Source organism: Anser brachyrhynchus (assembly GCF_964034855.1).
Source record: "Anser brachyrhynchus genome assembly, chromosome: 10".
In the NCBI taxonomy this organism is placed as follows: Eukaryota; Metazoa; Chordata; class Aves; order Anseriformes; family Anatidae; genus Anser; species Anser brachyrhynchus.
Window position 1 is genome coordinate 2,599,316 of NC_137705.1, and position 20,053 is coordinate 2,619,368.

At 43.1% G+C, this 20,053-nt stretch overlaps 1 protein-coding gene across 5 annotated transcripts in view; it reads right to left on the minus strand.

Moving 5' to 3' along the window:
• Nucleotides 1–20,053, minus strand: part of LOC308200329 (contactin-4) — a 300,384-nt gene that overhangs the window by 262,067 nt on the left and 18,264 nt on the right. For 2 of the 5 annotated variants that reach the window (XM_080605911.1, XM_080605914.1), the window contains exon 1: nucleotides 12,532–12,642. The exons of the other annotated variants lie outside the window; for them this stretch is intronic. The gene's annotated coding sequence lies outside the window, so the exon portion shown is untranslated. Of the gene's footprint in view, nucleotides 1–12,531; nucleotides 12,643–20,053 lie in introns of those variants that run through there. 5 annotated transcript variants of the gene reach the window in all.

Below are 20,053 nucleotides of genomic sequence, written 5' to 3' on the forward strand. Positions count from 1 at the left end.
CACTTATAGAGATACGTTAAGTCATTACATTCTTTCTCATCCACATTAACTAATTTTGCAAAGAAAGAAGGCACCTTTGATGTTTAAGTTTGCTATTTTCAAGGTACCCCAGGACAGAGCAGTGACGTGGTTGGGTACTCTGTAGGACGTTTCCACTCCTGCCTCGCAGCCCGCTGAGCGCCCTGCAGCCCAGCGCTCCCTGAAGGCACCCCACAGGACACCGAGGGTCAGCAGCTCCACCTGGGGCTGTCCGAACCTTCCTTCTCAGCTCTGTCTTCTACAGCCAGAACGCTTTCAGCCTGCTAAAGCCTCTCAGTGAATCCCCATCTTCCCCAGCCACACAATGCTATTGGCCTCACAGGTGGCAGAAACCCCTAGGTGCTCCCCATTTCTGTTGAGGGCAGAAGATGACAACCCAACATAGATCCCAGAGAAAGGGCTGAAGCACAGCCATTTCCCACAAAGTCCCAAGTAAAACCATTAGATAATCCAACTGACTAATAACAATTTGAAAAGTGGAAAAACAATGGGAAACTATTTCAATACATATTTTTATCATTTTGGTTTACACATTTGGTAGCTGGCTATGAGACAAAATACATACAGCAGAGTCAGGTGTTTATGAAACCACAATTGTGTGAGCATCATAACGGAGCAAGAATACTAATACAAGCTTTTTTGCACTATTAACACAACACAGATACAAGAGGGACAAAGAAGTCTGGCATTTTGCCTAAAGACAAGTGTTTGGACACCCATTCTCCAACGCAGTGGTTGTTGGCTGTACGAGAACCTCGTCTGAAGGGTTCACACCCAGCAGAGGACCCCTCCTGCCTTTGGTAAGTCTATAAGAGTTGCTGTCAAAGTCCCTGAGAACACAAAAACCTTCCATGCCACATGCCCTTATGAGTTTTGCAGTTGGAGACTGCGCTGAAGAATTTTATCACTGTTAGTCTACGGGCACATTATGGCCTCGTTTAACAAATACAGACCACTCACAGGCAGCTGGGAGTTTTCAGTAGGGACCCGGCGCACCAGTTTTCAGCCCACACTTGAGTTGTGCTCACAAAGCGAAAGGAGTTGCAGACCGGCTCACCGCATGCGGCACAGCACTCGCTGCCTCTGGGATTTACTGGAGGGAAGAGCAGAGGCCTGCCGAGCAGCACCTGGGATCCAGCACCGGGAATGGGGAAACACATTCAGGGGGAACAGGCTCCAAGGCAGGCAGCGCCAGATGGAGCCCCGCTGAAGCGGGCACAACACCGGGTGGAGTGGATAAACATTTGACATCCGGAGCTACGCAAATTAGACATCGGGAAGAGTGAAGGGTTTCATACCTATCAAAATATTACCGTATTTACTGTGACTGTTCAACTCATCACTACAGTTGCAAAGTTTAGAACAACTCGTACGAGAAGTTCTGACACCAACATCCCTGTGTATTTTTTAGATACCTAAGAATCCATCCCTTGCTGCTGAAAACCAGAAAATCCATCCAGTTTTTACTTCAAAAATTCTGACACTCTCTATACTTGCCTATCCATCTCCAGCGTATCCCTCAGCTTGTGCGAGCATAAAGGCACCGAGCCAAAGCAGAGAAGAGGTTTCCTTCAAAACACCTGCCACACGACCTTCAGAACTGCATTTGTGTTTTTTAAATTCCCTGTCATGCTTGCATGCGTAATTGAGCTCAGGGTTTTTTCGGTGCTCATGTGGGAGACTGGCTGGATAAAATCATTTCTCTTCCCCCACAATCCCTGTGCACTGAGCACCCAGCCTCCCCTGCTGCTTGCTTCGGTCGGAGCCATTCACACGCGATGTTACTCAGGCAGGACACAGGACCTCCGATCTGCCCACCAAGTGCGTTGCATACCGAATAATCTGAGGTAGCACAGGCAGGTGACACCAGTTAAAATCTGCATTATATCTTCTAATCCTCTGATCAAGCCAGCAGCATGTACATGCTCAAAGCCTTCAGACCTTGCAGCTTCCAACAACAGAAACACTTGCGTGGACAATTTCTTACAACGTTTTGCATTGGCACAGAGGTGTAGACTTGAAAAACAGGGAATAGGCAAATTCAGGACGTTTTACTTTCAGTAAAGTATTTCATCCTGCAGTAATTGCACAAAGCTGAACATGGCTCTTTGTAGTCACGCATTTGAGACTGATTAAAGTAATTGTACTTTATCCTCACAAGCAGCACTGAACCTGGATTTCCAGGCTTGAAAAGCTAAAGCATTTAAACTACATTACCAGCAACCATTCAGCAGTGCCCAGGCAATTTTGCTGAATAAAAAACCTCCCACAGCTTGGGGGAGGGTTGGCCATAGCTTCCAATCAATTCAAATGCACACTTCCAATTCAGGTGAAGAACAGACTGAAACAGGTACCAGGGGAACAAGCAGCGCTCTCCCCTAGGTGACGCTATGGAAGGCAGCATGCTAAAAACTGGATTTAACAGCTTCAGTATTTTCTGCATCCCTTGTCAACAGAAGGATTTGAAAAAAAGCATCGGAATGCAGATATGAAGTTGTCTCCAAAGGAAAAAAGCAACAACCCTCTTTTAATGTGGCTCCCCAGTCGCTGCTCCAGTTGTTCTCAAAGCTGAGACTTCCAAAAAGCCTAAAAAGAAATCCAGCTTTACACTACCCTCATTTTCTGTAAAAGAGCAGCACATACTTCAAGGGAAAAAAATCACTTAAGAATAGAATAGAGGCACCACTTCGTTTCACAGAAATACTGCATAATTGCACCAAAAATCTACTTTTGCAGGTAAAGACAGTTCTCTGGGAGCTGGCAACAGAGAACTGATGAGAGCCTGAAGAGCTGATCTCATCTGCTGCCTGCAGACAGCCTCACACAACACTCCACGCTTAGCCTGACACACTAACAAGACTGAGCTGAAAGAAGCTATCCCAAAGAAAGCTTAGGTGCCTTTCACACCTGGAGGTTTATCATCTTAATACACAAATACTGACATTCCTAATGCACCTGTCCCCAGAGTACTTGCACAAGACAAGACTACACAGTAAGGGTAATAGTTCTGCGGGAGACAGTCAGCCCTGGTCAATGGCAAGAACATTACTGATGCATCAGGCCCTGAACCCCCAAAGTTTTCCTTTGGTCACTTCAAAAACACAACTTATATGGTGTTTTTTCTTTTTTTTTTTGTCCCCAGTTCTATTCTGGGTTGATTCAGCTAGCCTACTCTTGCACAGTTTTGCATCGCCTGCCAAACCAACAGACTAGTCTTGTCCTGTTTTCCCATCTTCCAAATTTACTATTTTTAAGGAAAGCTTAAATTGGGATACTATAAGATTTTGCATCTGTCTCTGCTTCCTTCCAATCTCAAATTAAGCACTCCAAAAACTCTGCCTGCAGATCTGTCTTTACCCCAAATCCTCTAGGTACTGTTTAAGAGCTTTCCCTGCTTCTGTTTTCTAATATGAATTTGACATCCTTAAAAGTTTTCGTTCTTACTATAAAGACAATATTCTTCACTTCACAACAAGCTAAAGAAATGTGATAACCACAAGCCTGCTAGCCCACGGGCTTATTAATACAGGTTATTAAATAACCAAGTGCTTCTGAACCTGCTCTCTCATCCAGCGGTGCCACCAACCTTCAAAAAGAAAGCGTTCACTGCAACTGTTCGTATTGCTTTCCCTATTCCTGCTCCTGGAAGGCACTCAGAGCAAACCCCATGCCACCCTTCTTTGCCCTAATCCTGGCTCAGCTGCCCTCTCAAAACCAAAGAGGACATTAACTCTGAAGTGCCACCATTTTCCTAGCCGTATCACTGGGCAAAAAACCTCTTTGTGGGACCACTTGCTATCAAGCATCAGCCACATCATTTCCTTGCTGAAGCACATCTTGCACACCAGGAAACCCGGCTTGATTCAGCCTCATCTACCAGCTGCAGCTGCTGCAAGGGGCAGCCCTTCCTCAGCAACATCTGAATCCTTGGCTTGCCTCCTGTTCCCGAATTCAAACATTGTTATTAACACAATAGATTGATGACAGGAGCTAAACAGAAGAGAGTTTTCTGAAGCTGAAATATAAATCCAGTATTCATTTGTCGCAGAAACATTTCCTGTGCATTTAAACATTGTTTAGCGAGTCAGCCAAAAGCATTTTTCAAGTGTAATCTATCTCATGCAGAAAAACTCAAAAAGCCTAATCACCATCATAGCTCTCCCAGGATTTGATAGGTTTAGCTTCAAAGTAAAATGCCATCAAAATAGAGATCTCATGTAGTTTATTGTATGAAAAAAGTGAAAATTAAATATTTCAAAGTGTTATTTTTAGGTAGCAAAATACCTTGTCTCATCAAGTGGAGAAGAGCATTACACATTTATATTGGATTTCTAGGCTTTAAGGCAATTTGTTTGATGCCATTTGCTTCACAAATGAAAAGAACATGACCTGCATGACTGCATATTGATAATAATCTTTAGACAGCAGAATTCTTCAGAGATTGTCAAAGAAATCTCAAAACGATTCACCAGCTGGTTCATAAATTGAGCTCCTAAGCTGCATAACCCTTAGGATTGCCCGTTACTTAAAGCAGCCTTCCCTGCTCCATCAGAATGGGCTCAAAACACACAGCTTACTGACCCCACACAGGGAAGAGGCCCATGTATGTAAAAATACTCTTTCAAAGTCACATAGAGATGCAAGTGAGTAGTCCATATATCAGTAAAAAGCCCTGGATAACTACAGGAGACTGCATTTAGAGAGGATGATGCGTTCATCAACTTTCTACTTTAAATGCAAAGCAATGAAATGCACGAGGTTGTTTTGCATTGTCTGAACTGCTGATTAAGAGATCCTTTGCTCATTTGCGTACAGTGCATCAACCGAGTCACTTACTGAAGGTTACTAACAGAACACGTCAGGCTCTGATGACAAAGGGAAAATTCACTGTGAATAGTTGGTTCTTTTGCATCTGGTTCCTCATTACCCAGAGGTGTAGCTTTGCCTCCGCAGTCCTCTACAACTTGTTTTCCAAGCACCAAAAGGGGATGGGTTGTACCAACTCTTTGCTGACAACCATGCTTTATTCACCATCATTGTAAACTGCAAGTGTATAGTCTTAATTTTTAATGAGATGTTAAGAGCCCATGCAGTAGCTCTAATGCTGTACAAGGTCCAAGTTTAAGCCTTCACCCTGATGTTTCTCCCCAGGGAATGGAGGCAGGCTGAGCTCTCCACACCACGTCACTCCCTGGTCACTTTTAAAGATCAGCTCTGCCCCAGACTTAAACCAACAGTTTCTGAAACACCACCGCCAGTCCACCGCAGCTTTACAAACACAGATGGGAGCTTCTGATGCTTCTGCATTTCTGCGCTTTTCCAATTTCCACTTGGTGACTTGTGCAGCTGCACCTGGGCAAATACCCACACAGCTGAAGGACAAGGCAGAAAGGACATTGTTCAATGTCATATCTGAGCGATTCCTTGCGTGAAAGAGCAAGCTGAAGTTAACGGGCTATTCCTACCAGAGAAGGGAGTGGACCATTAGTTCCCCTTCATTTCTTGCTCCTATCACTCTGTTATATTAAATCTTCTTTTACTGGGATTGAAATGCCAGAAGCCAAGATCATCAGTCTGATCAGGAAAAAATCTCTAATCACTTTAACCAATTACAAAATACCAAACAAGAAAGGTCAGTGATGAAAAAGCATCATGCACTGAGTAATTAATATCTATAAAGCCCGTAATAATTAGCAGCCTTGATTGTTGATTTCTGCTTTGCGTGTTTTACCATTTTGTTTTTATTTGAGGTGACAATTTAGTGTTTATTTGCAAGCTAAGGGTGTATTCACATAGTCCCCTGATTGCTGTAAATGAAGGCCTTAAATATTTACTGCTAGTAAAATATTTTAAACTTTTCGCAAGATTATCTTCCAATATTCAGCAGTGTGAGATTTTATGACCTTGTGTATTGAGGAATAATCCTCTGCAACAAGACAAAATGGATGCACGCCCACAGTCTATCCTTGCTGGAGCTACAGCTCCATCACCGTTAAATTGTTTGTTTTCCTTTTTAAATTTGTTCCTCATCCTTGCAAACCAGAAGACATTTCAGATCGCCTACATACTCCGTCAACACCATGTTCTCCAAAACAAGGTCTTTTGCTTTCTAAGTTGCTTTCTTATACAAATTGCCAAGTTACGTAATGAGGTCACAGTGCACAGATACATGGAGCCTACACAGGACTCTGCAGTTAAACATATCCACACGAACTACATAAAATACACATCTCCTGGTGCTTAGCTTCCATTCTCTTATAATAAAGCAACAGAAGACAGCAAATAAAGTCAAGTATGAACTAAACACCTAACAGCAGGAAAAAACACAGCGGTGAAAGTAACTGAACAAAAACTTCCAGCTCTGAAATGAGCTCAGTGAGTACATGCCAAACACAAGACAGAGATCAGACTGTCTCCCACCTGTGACAACTGAAAGCCATATACAGAGTTAAAACTCCACAGAGGTGGAGAAAATCTATGTTTAATGCACACCTTGCATTTTTTTTTGAGGGGAGGAAGGTATACAAATAGGCAAGTCCCAAAAAATAAGCAAGACTGAAATACTTTGGAGCAAGAGATGTACATGAAAGCCTCATAGATGTATTACTTGTAGCAAACACACTAAATACTAACTGTAAAAATCAGAGAAAAGCTTAACATACAGTAGTAAATCACTTCCTTTAAATTAATTTTATAACTTGATTTCTCAAATCTAAACAGAAACCATAAGGGACCATGACAATTTTTCCCTCCAGCAGGCAGGCTGCCTCTTCCCTTTTAAATTCCCACTCCTGCAGCAACGCCATGCAAAAGAACTAGGGAATATTTTATCAATTAATTCTCTCAGAGTCACTAGGTTATGACTAGGGGGAAAAAAAATCTGTTGCAATGTAATCTATCTACATTCAGAAGCACAGAAAGCTATTAGTCTGCATCCTAGTGATACCAAGCCCTTCTCATACAAACAGTAGAGCAAGCTAAGCTACCCAGACTTGACATCTGTCAAAACAGACCAGGTCTCAAGTAGTAATTTATATGGGTAGCTTTCTTCCTCTCCTTCCACTGGCTCAATTATTGCAGCAGTATCATGAATAAATGGTATTATGTTCAGGGGAAATTAGAAAAAAGGAAATATAATAAGCTTAGGATTTGCCTAAGATCCCTTCCTTTTTTATTTTAATATACCTATAAATTGCTCTCCTTCCATGCATTGTATTCTGCTGCTGTAAACTTACCAGTTCACCAATTTCCTCCTAATTCTGATTCACCTATTTTGCCATAACGACCTCTCCGTTACTGAGCCCTGTTCAGCTTAATCGGACAATTAACTTGACTACATTAATAGATGTACAAAACACAGGAAAACAGCACGTACCCTACACACTGGGTAATCTATGATTATTAATGAATTTAGCTATAAAAACTAGCATGTGAGGAGAAGATTGTGTCCTTGGTGACCAAGTGAAGTGTGGTCATGCCTTCACATTATGTTTGTATATACAATTTTTATTTTTTAATTTTTTTTTGAACAAGAAGTCCTTTGCTTGTGGACTCAACAGTCCACCTCATGTAAGCCAAGCAATCGCCTCCTTCCATGGGCACCAAAGCTAACACCAATGGAAAAAAGGCTGAAAAGTTCCTCAGCCATTTTGGTAACAACACCATTTTAAATGGCAGCGAATATAAAGCACAGCATTTTTCATTGCTGTGCAGTTCTCTTCTGTTCTTAGTAACAGGTACTTCTGCCTTGATCCTTTGGCACCTGACACTAAAACTCAAGCAAGAGCTAAGGCCGTACTTCAGTAAGAAGAGCACATTAACAGTGACATGCTTTTCAAAGGCTAATGCTCCCAGCAGCTTGTTTTGATGGGGTGACAGTCTCTTAAGCTGATGCAGCCCACAGGGTAGAGGAGGGACATCAAAGAGGTGCAGCTGGAAGCCACAGCCAGACCTGCTCGAGGACCGCGAATAACCCCAACGGAGAAGACAAAATCCTGTTCGTGAAGGTCACAGCTGAAACGTGGCAACAGTAAATGTGTGAACCGGGATAAAAGACTCAGCCAAACACTCAGAATTTCAACCGTGTAGGCAGAACACCTAGAAGAGCGAGGCTGACCCTGAGCAGAGTAAAGCAGCGCTGGATCTGACTTTGATCCCGCTGATCTCATGTTCTCTATGTCGGCCATAGGAGAATTACAGCACAGCGCTACTGGTAAGGGCAAAGCATCCAGGACCACAAAAAGTAAATTAAAAAAAGAAATTTGGATCAAATTCAAAACAACCAAACTTTAAAAATAACAATGTTTTAGGGGAAAAAGTACAAGCTTGCAAATTCTTTCTCACTAGGAAGCAGAAGGAAGCCACTGCCTCCCATAGATGAGTGGAAACATCACCACAGCAGGGCTCACGCTAACAGAAGTGCCACTGCACCAAGATGGATGAGCTCAGGAGGAACAACAAACGAGCTTTGCTGTTTTTGAAACCTGTACAATTGTTCTCCATTTAGTTGGTACAGAGCTTGAAACATTCTCGCCGAGGCGATCGGCTCCGGGGCAGACGCTTGCTGCAGCAGAGCGGGGGATCAAGGTGGGCAGGGTTTTTTTTTTTGTGGCATGGAGGCCTCTCGAAGCAGCTGAGGGAGCCGCCAGGCTCCGGCAGCCCTCGTGAGGGAGGTTGAGGAGCTGCAGGCGGAGCCATCAGCATCCCTTCCCCAGCCACTCAAAGGCAGCCCCTGGGGAGCGCAGCAACCAGGGCAGGCAACCAGTAGTTTGCCCTCAGGCAGGGCAGAGCTTCCCTCCCCACTCCGAACAGCTCATCTACCAGCTGTCTACCTATAGACAAACCACCATGGTCTCCGCTATGTAGAAAGCTCTTTCTAGAAAAAGTCTTTGGTGACCCAGATTGACAGCCCTCTCAAAAATGCAGCAGTTCGGGTTTCTGGTCACAGGGAGTGCCTGAGCCTGTCGCTGCCCTCTGAGGGTGGCAGAGACACCGTGTGCGCAAGGTGTGAGCAGGTAGATGACCTGGTCAGCCTGGTGGCAGAGCTCAGGGAGGACGTGGAGAGGTTAAGGGCTATCAGGGAGTGTGAGCAGGAGATAGACTGCTGGAGCAACTCCCTGCCAGGCCTGAAAGAAAGGCACCGGGGGGGTGACACCCCAAATACCCGTCCTGAGGCTTAGGCAGCCAGCAGAGGCTCCACCGATGATGATCGGAGGGCTGGAGCACCTCTCCTATGAAGAAAGGTTGAGGGAATTGGGCTTGTTTAGCTTGGAGAAGAGAAGGCTCTGGGGAGACCTCATTGCGGCCTTCCAGTACTTGAAGGGAGCATATAAACAGGAGGGGGAATGCCTGTTTATGTGTGTTGACAGTGATAGGACAAGGGGGAATGGTTTTAAACTAAGACAGGGGAGATTTAGGTTAGAAGTTAAGTGAAAGTTTTTCCACTCAGAGGGTGGTGAGGCACTGGAACAGGTTGCCCAGAGAGGTTGTGAATGCCCCATCTCTGGAGGCATTCAAGGCCAGGTTGGATGCAACTCTGGGCAGCCTGCTCTAGTGGTTGGCAACCCTGCCCAGAGCAGGGGTTTGAAACTAGATGATCTTTAAGGCCCTTTTCAACCCAGGCCATTCTATGATTCTAAGATGAAGGAACTTTTGCACATCACACCCTGTGCCCCAGCACACCGGCGGTGCAGGCAGCAGTGGGCAGCACATGGCTCCTACAGCTGCCACCCAGCAAGATGGGCAGAGCAGCTCCTGGCCAGGGCTGGGGGAAACCAGGACCATTCAGAGCAGGATTTGGGCTTCTCCCAGCAGCTCCACTTCCCCAACTGCAGCCTCCACCAGCATAACAGCGAGTTGGCTCATTACATTGTTTCACCAAACACGTATTATTAGTAAAACAGATTTGTTGCGGCTGCTGCACCACAACTGATGCGCAAATATGTTCTGAAGAGAAAAAGTAGAGCATCAACTTTCCCATAACATAGAAAAATCTGAAAATAAGCAGAGATGTCCATAGTAGATAAAATCAAATATGTTGACATTCAAGGTGTATACATAATGTACAAGTAATCTACATATGCATGTATGTTATAGAATCTTGCAAATAAATATTATTGATCATAAAAGTTCAGACTCCATAGGATGGTATAAATCTATTTTGTATATCTTGTAAAGTGGTATAATTATATTTCGGATATATTTTTGTATCCCACATTAAATATTCTAAGAAATGTAGCCCTGTCAAGACAAGTTCTTGCATGCTTGAAACTTTCAGAAATCAAAGATTTAACAAAATGGATGTTTTATTCTTTTGTGTATGCATTATACTTATCTTTTAAACAACATACTTATCTAAAGCCTTGGGTTAAGCACAGCTCTGAGGTAAACAAGTAACAACACTATCACTGCATCTACTTGAATCAGACTCTAGCCTTTCCTCTGCAATGAAGTAGGCTAGCAAACATTTGGGAGAAGTTAAACTAAGGCTACTCTATGTTTTTCTACCATCATTTTAAGGAGTATTGAATTTTTAATATAAGTTCTTTTTTTTTGGGGGGGGGGAGGGTAAAAATAAGGTTACAATTTTCTTTTTATAAAAGAAATTTATTTATTTAGAAATTCAGCAAGTAAGACCATTTATCTGGATTTGTTTTTCTAGGCAGTTCTACCAAAAAAAGGTGTCTAATTTAAATTTCGCATCAGTTTCAAAACCAACCCCATCTCTAACTTTTAATTCTACTTGAATTTGCTGCTCAAAGGTGGCATGTAGTACTAGAGATCTTGCTGTGATCTAGCTGGAATCAAGTGCAGTGATTCAGCTCCCCACCCTGCTCCTCTTGAAAGGGTTAAGCCCAACATCTCTATCTTCAAAGTCATTATTCTATCAATAAGCTGAATAATTTAGTAGGCAGCCGTTTGACTTGACATTTTTATGCAGGTCATAAACTTACTAATACACCAAACCCTATGCCTTAACTAGTATTTCCAAGGGGGTAAAGCTGCTGGGGGACTAAGCCACATATATGCTACTGCCAATTATACACCACAGCTGCCTGAGTTTCACCCAGCTTCCTTCATTTTATGCAAATTTTGATGACCAAGACCAATTCCCCCCCTACAGAAGCCATAACTTGTGTTATTTACTCATTTGTATATTAACACTGAAAACATGAACTTTAGACTATCTGTACAGCATTACAGATATTAATCTTCAAAGGCTAAGCAGCTTATGATTAGCATTGGGCTCTCAAGTAGGAGCTATGAGCATAGCCTTTTTTCTGCTTTTTGGCAACAACTCCTGGTCATTCATCCCCATAGCTCTGAGACACTGATCAAGTCACAAAGGAATTAGCTAAGTACCTAAAGATACTGCTACTTCAAGATAGCTATGTTTTCATTTAATTTTATTTTTCTGCATGTCTAGCAGATTTATGAGATAAGCTATTCCTATTCTTTTTCAGTATTCCTTTCAGACACTTAAAGTCTTTAAAAATATATAGATATAAGAACATAATTGGAGGGGTGAACAAGCAGAGAGAATGAAGGGAAGAGATAAGAACAATGCAGAAATCTCCAGTGAAAAAGATCCGATGAAGAACACAAAACTATGCTGCACAGAGTAACTATCTACTACAGCTCAAGTACAGAAAACAGTTATCTCACAGTACTTTTACGTAGTTTGAGCTGGAATCAACTGAACCATTCTCTGAGGTTTTGAGCAGCTTTAGACCTTAATTGACCGCTATACATTGTGTACAGCTTGCAATGTGATCATGCAAATAAGTATCCAGTACGCTGTTAAAGCCGAACCAAATGAGTCCAGTGCAAGCCCAGCTCCTAGATGTTTCCAAATATAAATTAATTCTATTAATCCTTATTTAGATCCATGAGAAAAACAGTAGATACTGCAGACCACCTTCCAGAGGACAACAGCACACAAGATGTTTCATAGGAGTCTCATTAGCTACAAGGCTTCTCCAGCTGACGTAACGGTAACTACTACTGCCAACACACCTGGAGACCTCTCAGCACCTGATGTTTGTTAATGCTTGTCTTCACATCAGCCCTACAGCACACCTATCAGGGCTTACACTTGCTATGTAAGAGTGAAGGAAACATATTTGCAGGAAACTAAGCAGCAAGTCAAGTAATTAACTCCAAGCATGTGCTCACATCTTCTAGAAGCCAAAACATTATCTACATAATAGCATTAGTTTTACAAGGGGGGATGCATAAGATATACCAGGGTAAAGAAAATAAATACAGGAAAGCTCTGAGAAGAAGAGTCAACAGAGGAATAACTAAACACAGGCCAAACCCTGCTTTCTGAGTAAAGCCACATACCCAATCCCATACAATAATCCTTAGAAAGACTGACACTACCCCCAAGCAAAAGCCTTACTCCACCGTGCTCAGCAGCTCCTACAAGGTTTTGCTGTCACCCCAGGCACGGTGGCCAGACCTGCAGCATCACCCCAAGGGCCAACTCACCAGGAATGGGGCCTGGGGAGCCCCCACCTGCTTTGCTCTTCAGCATAGCACCAGCAGCCCACTTTGCCCTCCAAGGCAGAGCCAGCTACCCTCTGCATGTCACCTTCTTTAATAAGCTCCTGAGGGTCTCAGTCTCCTCCCTTTCCCTTCAGGTGTGCCCTCATCCCCCAGTGGCACCCAGCTGGGTGCAGCAAGGCCAGCTCCTGGGCAAGAGGAGGGGTGGGGGGCACACAGCCTGCTGTCGTTAACAGGCGTTAGTCCTGCCACTGGAGCTGTGGGGAAGTGCTGGGGTGGGGAGAATGTACCTGAGGAAGAAAACTGGAGTTTAAACATGGCTTTAATGCCATCTACCATTTGCTTCAGCAGTGCAGGAGAGGCTCCTCTCGGATCTCCTCTGCCAGCCCCAGCAGTGAGATGATTGCTATCGCATAATGTTGCCAGATGGTGTAAATCTGACAGCAACACGGCTGGGAGCTATTTTGTTAAATGCAGAAGCAGCACTGAGTAGTGAAAAGATACTGTCCCTTGAGCATAACTAAGATCCTTTATGAAAGTCAGGGGTCCGACCCGCCGGGCAGAGAAAAGCCCATCATTACCAAGGCACCCAGCAGCTCCTGCCCAAGAGCAGATAGACCATCCCACGAGATAACACCATCCTTCGTGCCACTCAAAGCTACTTTGTGAATCCTAAATATCTCACACATCTTCAGATTAGAGAAACGTGAATGCTGATGAGCAGGTCTGGAGCGAGCAGCAGCACGGGGACGCCCCAGCAGCGTCAGACATCTCCTTTGCCCCCCAAGGCACCTTGCAGGATGCATAATGAAGCACAGACTTGTCCCAGAGCTGTTAGACCCAAGGTTTCCCTTCCATTACATGCCAGGCGGACAAAGGCCCCTGTAACAGAGATCCTCTGTTACAGTATTTCTTAGAAAACAGTATATTTCTTTCAAAGGATGAGTACTGTAGGCTGGGGGATGTGACGGCAGGAACAGGCCGTGGCCTTGAAGTCTGACATCAGAGTGACCGTCAGTGGGGTGATGGAGGAGCGAGGAAAGTAGCAAGGGGAATAAAATTACCATCACAAGTACTGGACGTGAAAGCCTCCGTTGCCCTTCATGCCATTCATAAAGTATACCTTTAGTAGGTATTACTGTAATAGGGTAATATTTTTTGTTATAGCTGCTCCATGGAAAGCATTCATCCATGCCAGGAACGGAGGTCACTGTCTCACCGCTTCCTCACGGGATTTCTGTTCGACAGACGTGACACTCTCTCCTTACAAGTTCCCTTTTTAAGGAGGAGGAGCAAGTTAGTACTGGGAGATAGGGAAAATATTGTAAAATGGAAAATGAATACAGGCCAAAACCCAAATGCAATTTTGCATGCCTCGGCTTGCAGATAGCTAACCTAACCCACCCAACTTTGTCTAGACAAGTGAAATTTTGGCCATAGAAACTGTTAGACACATTGAAAAGGAAGAAAAGTCAAAAGCTTTGCAGAAAATGCCCCCAACTGCAATTATTTTTACTACATACAAATACATCACTTTCTTTACAAGGTATAAATAACTATATGCAATTACATGCTAATTACTTACAATTAAATTGCAGTGTAAATACAACAACGCACAAAGATAATCAGATGGTTACTTGTACAATGTAAATTAATTGATAACAGGAGATTTACAATTGCAAATTAGAACGATTACATTTTGAATACTATGTTAGATGTTAGGTATTACACGCAGTTAATCACCGAGCCATTTTTTTCCCAATAGGGTAACATTGTGCACGACATGGGGCAGCGGGTACCCCACTCTGGGGTGACAAAGGGAGGACGTAGGTGACAATTCTGTAAGTCAGCACGTACAACCTTTGCTGTTCTTTGCGACATAATTATCCTACATAATTTCCATCATTATCTGTTATCTGAAACGTTCACCATGCTGCTGGCAATAGGATACTTAGTTCTGATTAGCTTTGGAGAGAGAAATTTCTACAACCTTATCTTTCTCTTGCATTTCTGATTCCCTCTCCCTTAGCTCCATCCGGCACTCAATTTAGTTTCACTTGTGTGGCCGTCTACAGCTATAAACACAAATTGCCTGCAATTTTACGCCTTCAAAATCCTGGGATTTTTTCATTATTTCACCAACATGCAGAAGGCAAATTTACCATCAATTCATAAAATAACAGCAGTGGGTGTTTTTGCTGCTTACTGGAATTTGTTTGTCCTTTTCTTAAAGATTGTGCATGCCTCTGTGTGTGTACTTGTGTTATCCTAGAGCATCTGCATGTTGTCCCTGGTTCCTGCTAGAAAAAGGATGTCTGCAGTATCAGTTTGTTGATTTTCTATTGACTTCTGTTTGAAACTGAAGGTGGTTCTCATTACTTTCTTATAATACAGTGAGGATATCAATTTAGCTACATTGACCTTGTAATTATATTTATTTCTTCTTGTATTAGTGCCTGTGTTGAGCATAGGTTTTATTACTCATTCTGGATCTGTGTTTTGCTGATCTGGGGTTACGTGATGCATCAAGTAGGTTGGGTGTACCTGCTTGCATGCACGCAGCAGCCTTGAATTAAGTCTCAGTTTCAGCCCTGCTATAATGACTGAAGGGATTTTGAGATGTAGCTGAGTTTTTGGGACAGTTTTGCTTAAATGTCCCTAATCTGAAGGTTACATCTCAGACAGATAATTTAACACTTCATCAGTGTCAAATCAGGCAGTGACATGACAGTAACCTGGCCTCAGTGCAGGCACTCACAACATCATGACCAACCTCAACCACTCAAAGTAACTTTCAGCATCAGTTTGTGAGAGTTGACATTTTTTGCCTTCTGGCTTATGACACTTTCTGTTTCATTGTATGATTAAAGTCTTTCAAACTTCGTCCTGCAAATAGCAAGAAACTTATTTCAAATGGGAGGGGAAAGAAAGTACACCATGCTGTGCCAACAGAAATAACGAATTCCTCCTAGGATAGTTAAGGCATGTACTGACGAAAACTACAACTGCACATTTGTACATTGGAAAAAAAAAAAAGAAAAAAGAAAAAAAATTGGTAGCCCAAATGGCAAAAAAAAAAAAAAAGGACAGTTTGGTGGTCCAAATGGCTGAATTTTTATTATTTTCTCAATATAGATAAAAATGGTGCCAGAAAAATTACTAGAAGCCATTGCCTCAGTTCTCTCTAAATTAGATTTTTGTTGTGAGAAAACTTGTTATTTTCAGGTGATAATTGCGTAACACTTTTTTTCCTCTAAAATAATTTATAAATCCAAAACAAATGCCCCAATATCTTTGAAAATACTTCCTAGGATGTGAATTTTTTCCCCCACATCACAGCTCTTACATCTCACTGTTGCAAGCCAAATCCTGGTGTGTCGTGGTGCTACAGATAACTGAACTAAGCTCAAATGCAGAAGAACCTGCAAAATTTGCACTGCAGATTCTCACCCCACCGCGGTGCATTTACTGATCTACCTATACAGGTTCATTTACCTTACTAGCATAACAGTGTAATAGTTACATTAGTATTTGCACTGCAATGCTTAGCAGAAAGTGAAACAGTCGTTCAATCTACACTGGTGTTATCAAATTAGGCACTTTTGGATTAATCTGCTTCTGGATCATTTTTTTGCCCCTACTGACTGCTTAGTTTGCTTTCAAAATAGTCTAAAACTTCATGTTATCCAGGGAAATAGAATTTCTGTCACGTAAATTTTGAAAAGGTATTTTCTGTTGAAAGGGGTCCCCTTCCAGATCTCCTAGTGCATAAGGCATAGGTATACAAATATGCAAAAAAGCTTCAATTTCTGGGAAAGGGCCTTTTTAAGGAGGCTTTCTCCGAAGAAGCAACTTGAGTGACACCTTCTACCATCCATCTGAATACTGAAGGGAATAAGCAGCACACCAGTAGGTGTTTGAGGCAGAATTTGTCCACCTCAAACCCCTAAGCCTATGTCTCCCCACAGACACGGGAGGCAAGGAGCAGGCAGCTTGCCTGACTTGTTCACCACAGATGGCTGTAGCAAGTGAGACACCCAGAGCATGCAGTGAGATCTCCCAGTGTTCATGACTGCAGGAAGGGAGAAAGTCAAGGACAAACCTGTTGTGAGCAGAGTACTAGGTCACCTGGAGCTTGGTTTGTGCTAATATGGAAAGGCAAGGCCCAAGAGCGCTCACAAGCAAAGTGTACTTCTGGTTTCATTTCCTCAAGGGGTCAGGAAGAAGACCTGTCAAGAGGGACAGGAGAAGACCAAAGCATGGTGGCCCACGTAGGTGAAAAGTCCGTTTTCTGTGGTTCAGTTAGTAGCTAAAGTAGGGGCCTGAACGTGTGACAGCCAGGATAATTCCACTCAAAATCTCTATTACATTCTTCGCTTACCAAATAATAGATTAGCAGCTCTGTGATCTGTAGGTCACAGAACGAGCAAGGCCACGTAACCTGCGGGTTAAACATGCGTGATTATATATGGCTTGTTAGAAGTATGACTGAACTAATTGATGGAAAAATCGTGCTGCACCAAACTGACCTTATTATTGTTCAGATTAAGAAAAGGTCCCCGAAGAGCAATGACAGCCGCAGCTTCAAAAGTGTTCTCGAATATAATGCAGTATTTTGCCAGCACGCAGAGATATTTCACGCTGCAGTCACCCCTAACAGCATCCTGTATCAGACGACAGAAAGGACTCGCCACCCATCACAGGGAGACCGCGCGGTAATCCTCCAAGAGACGCTGTACTGGCAGCATCATTAAAATGCATGACATACAGTCTGGCTGCTATCAGATCAGCGGTGCATGGGAATATGATGTCTATAATAGGGAACATACTGGCTCCAACCTTCATATTCATTTGGGATACCTTTACTACACCGGAGTCGGACTGACTGATATCATAAAGGGGAATGGGCCATATGTACAGGTCTCCAGTTGGCAAGCTTCACGAGGAAATGAAACCCAGGAAGCATGTGAGTAGCTTTTTACTGCAAGTCCAGCTGAGAATGAGGTTATGATTTTCAGTTTGCAAATTATTAGTGTATGCATATAAAGGCTCCCTTGCAAACAGAATAGAATGAAACAGAGCACATTTTACTTATTCTTCAGCTCTATTATATTTTCTCTGTAGGAGGTGAAAACTGGCAATTACTCTTGAAGATGCAGAGATAGGAGGATAGAACATAAATCAAAATAAAAAAAATACAAATATCTTCTCCAGTTATTCAATGGATATTTATTCAACCAAGGTGCTTGTGAAAGACTGTTATAGCAAACCACACAGTACAGTACAAGGAGTTTCTCCGATCTGCTTGGCGTTACTTGGCAATCAGAAGAAAAGAAAATGAGGAGAAGTGACTATATTGTATGCAGCATACGATCCAAATAAAGCCATTTGGAAAGAAAAGGTCAGTAGTGGCCAGGCTGACAAGAACAGTATTTCTACAAGACGCAGGTAGTTCAGCGTAAGAACACAGATGAATTTTAGGAACACACACAACACTTCTATTCTTGTACTCTAACGGGTTTTTTAGGGATGAGAGGAAGACATTCATACAGACTGAATAATTTTAAAGACCACAGTCTTGCTCTAAAAAAGCATTTGTGTATTTGAAGGTCAGCATTCAGATGAACATGCTGGAATTCATATTCATCAGGAAGAAACAAAATAAGTCCTGGGAAGCCCATTAAAAAAATATAATGTGCTTTTTCCTCAGGAATTACTCTGAAATTGGGTGTCATGTATCTGACTTAATGCTCTAATGGTATGACTTGAACACTAGGGGAGGATTTACAGGAAATATCTGTTCCTTATCTGATTATAGAAGGAAACCAAAGTCTCACAGCGTGACACTCCAAGGTGGCTTGCTGTCAACCTAAACCTCCAAAATTAACTATTTATCATTGGATTAAAACAGGGCCCGCTGTCGATCAGATGCATTGTTCAAGCTCAAAGACTATCAGACCCCAAAGGAACAGACAAAAGACACAAAGGCAGGCAGGAAAATAGAGAGGCACAGAAAAAGGAGGCGACCTGCCCACCATTTCGGAAGAAGAAATGCAACGGCAGCCCCTCGGGCCAGTCCTACAGACTCCGCTGCTCTCCAAGCTGTAGGCTGGTAATTGTGACAAGCCAAGCTTGGTGGCAGTTGTGACCAGAACAAAACACCTTTAAGAACAATTTCTGTATAAGAAATGATTCAGGAGATTGCCAGCTATCAAGAAATCATTCAAAAAATCTTTTGGAAAGTCTTTCGTAATGGAAAATGCAGAAGCTCATCACGAGAGCCTCACTTTTCAAAAAGAGCAATATGGAGTTTTTGTCGAGGTTAGAGCTTTGCAGGTGTGATTTTATCTTAAAAGCAGATCCTTGAAAACAACTAGGAGCACGCCAAGGAGGCACACGCACACTTCAGGGAGCTTGAAAAGGTATCACGGCGTACAGCGGGAGATAAATTGTGAGAGCAGTTGGGCGTGCGGGGTGCGGGACTCGGTGCAGCGCCTAACAAACCCTGCAGCAGAGCAAACACCTCGCAGGGCTCGTGCTGCCTCTGGCCAGCCCTCAGCCTCTGTTTCTCTCCCCAGACCTGGAGATCACATGCGGTGTTGCTGAGAGTAGTCTGAAGGATTTATAACGCAGTTGCTACACGCAACTGGATTACATTCAGTTGAATGAAAACGGTAACATCAACAAAGTATATGCCCACAATTCACAAAATCTACTGGTAGTCATCAAAATGGATTATGTTAAAAGACCAAGGGAAATCCAGGAAAATCACAAAAGAGTGGCACTTTTGTGTTAAAAACTTCAGCAGTGCACTAAGGGTGGAGCAGAAAAGGAGGAAGGTTAACTTTTTTGTCAGAGTTTGTCTGCCACAGAGCCAGCTGCAAAAGCAAAGCCAGGCAGGGACATCTCTCATGGGGGGTGACAATTATTAGGAGGCAATTACAAAAAGCCAGTGTTGGGAACCAGGCACTTCGTCTGTGGCAGGACCAAACAAACCTTGTAAATGTTTGGAAAAAACTGGGTTTAATTGGAAAAAAAACAAAAAAAAAAAAAAAAAAGAAAGAAAAAGTGGCTTCTGAGGAGAACTTTTTCTCCTTGAACCGCACAGCCAGCAGCTCTGCCAGGTCACCGGACACAGGCAAAGGCCTCGTGAGGTGCCAGCACAGGCTGGGTAGCACAGAGACAGGAGGCAGGGAAGAAAGTAAGAGATGTATTCAAGCATGCATAGCTTCCCAGATGGGGTATTTCCCAAGCAAATGTGTCATAGACTGAGGACTAAAACTGCTTTTTTAGCAACTGCAAAACTGAGATTATTTATGCATGAATGCAGCACTACAGTGCCATGGAAGTTAACACTGAATTAATTCCCCTGCCTACTGACTTAAAGGACCAGGTCACAGCCTTGTCAGATGCTTTCGCATGTCTGAGTGGTCCTCAGCAGACCAGCACCACTGCTCACTAGGGTTCGTGGCCACGCAGACAGCTCGCAGGCAGGGGCTGACAAACC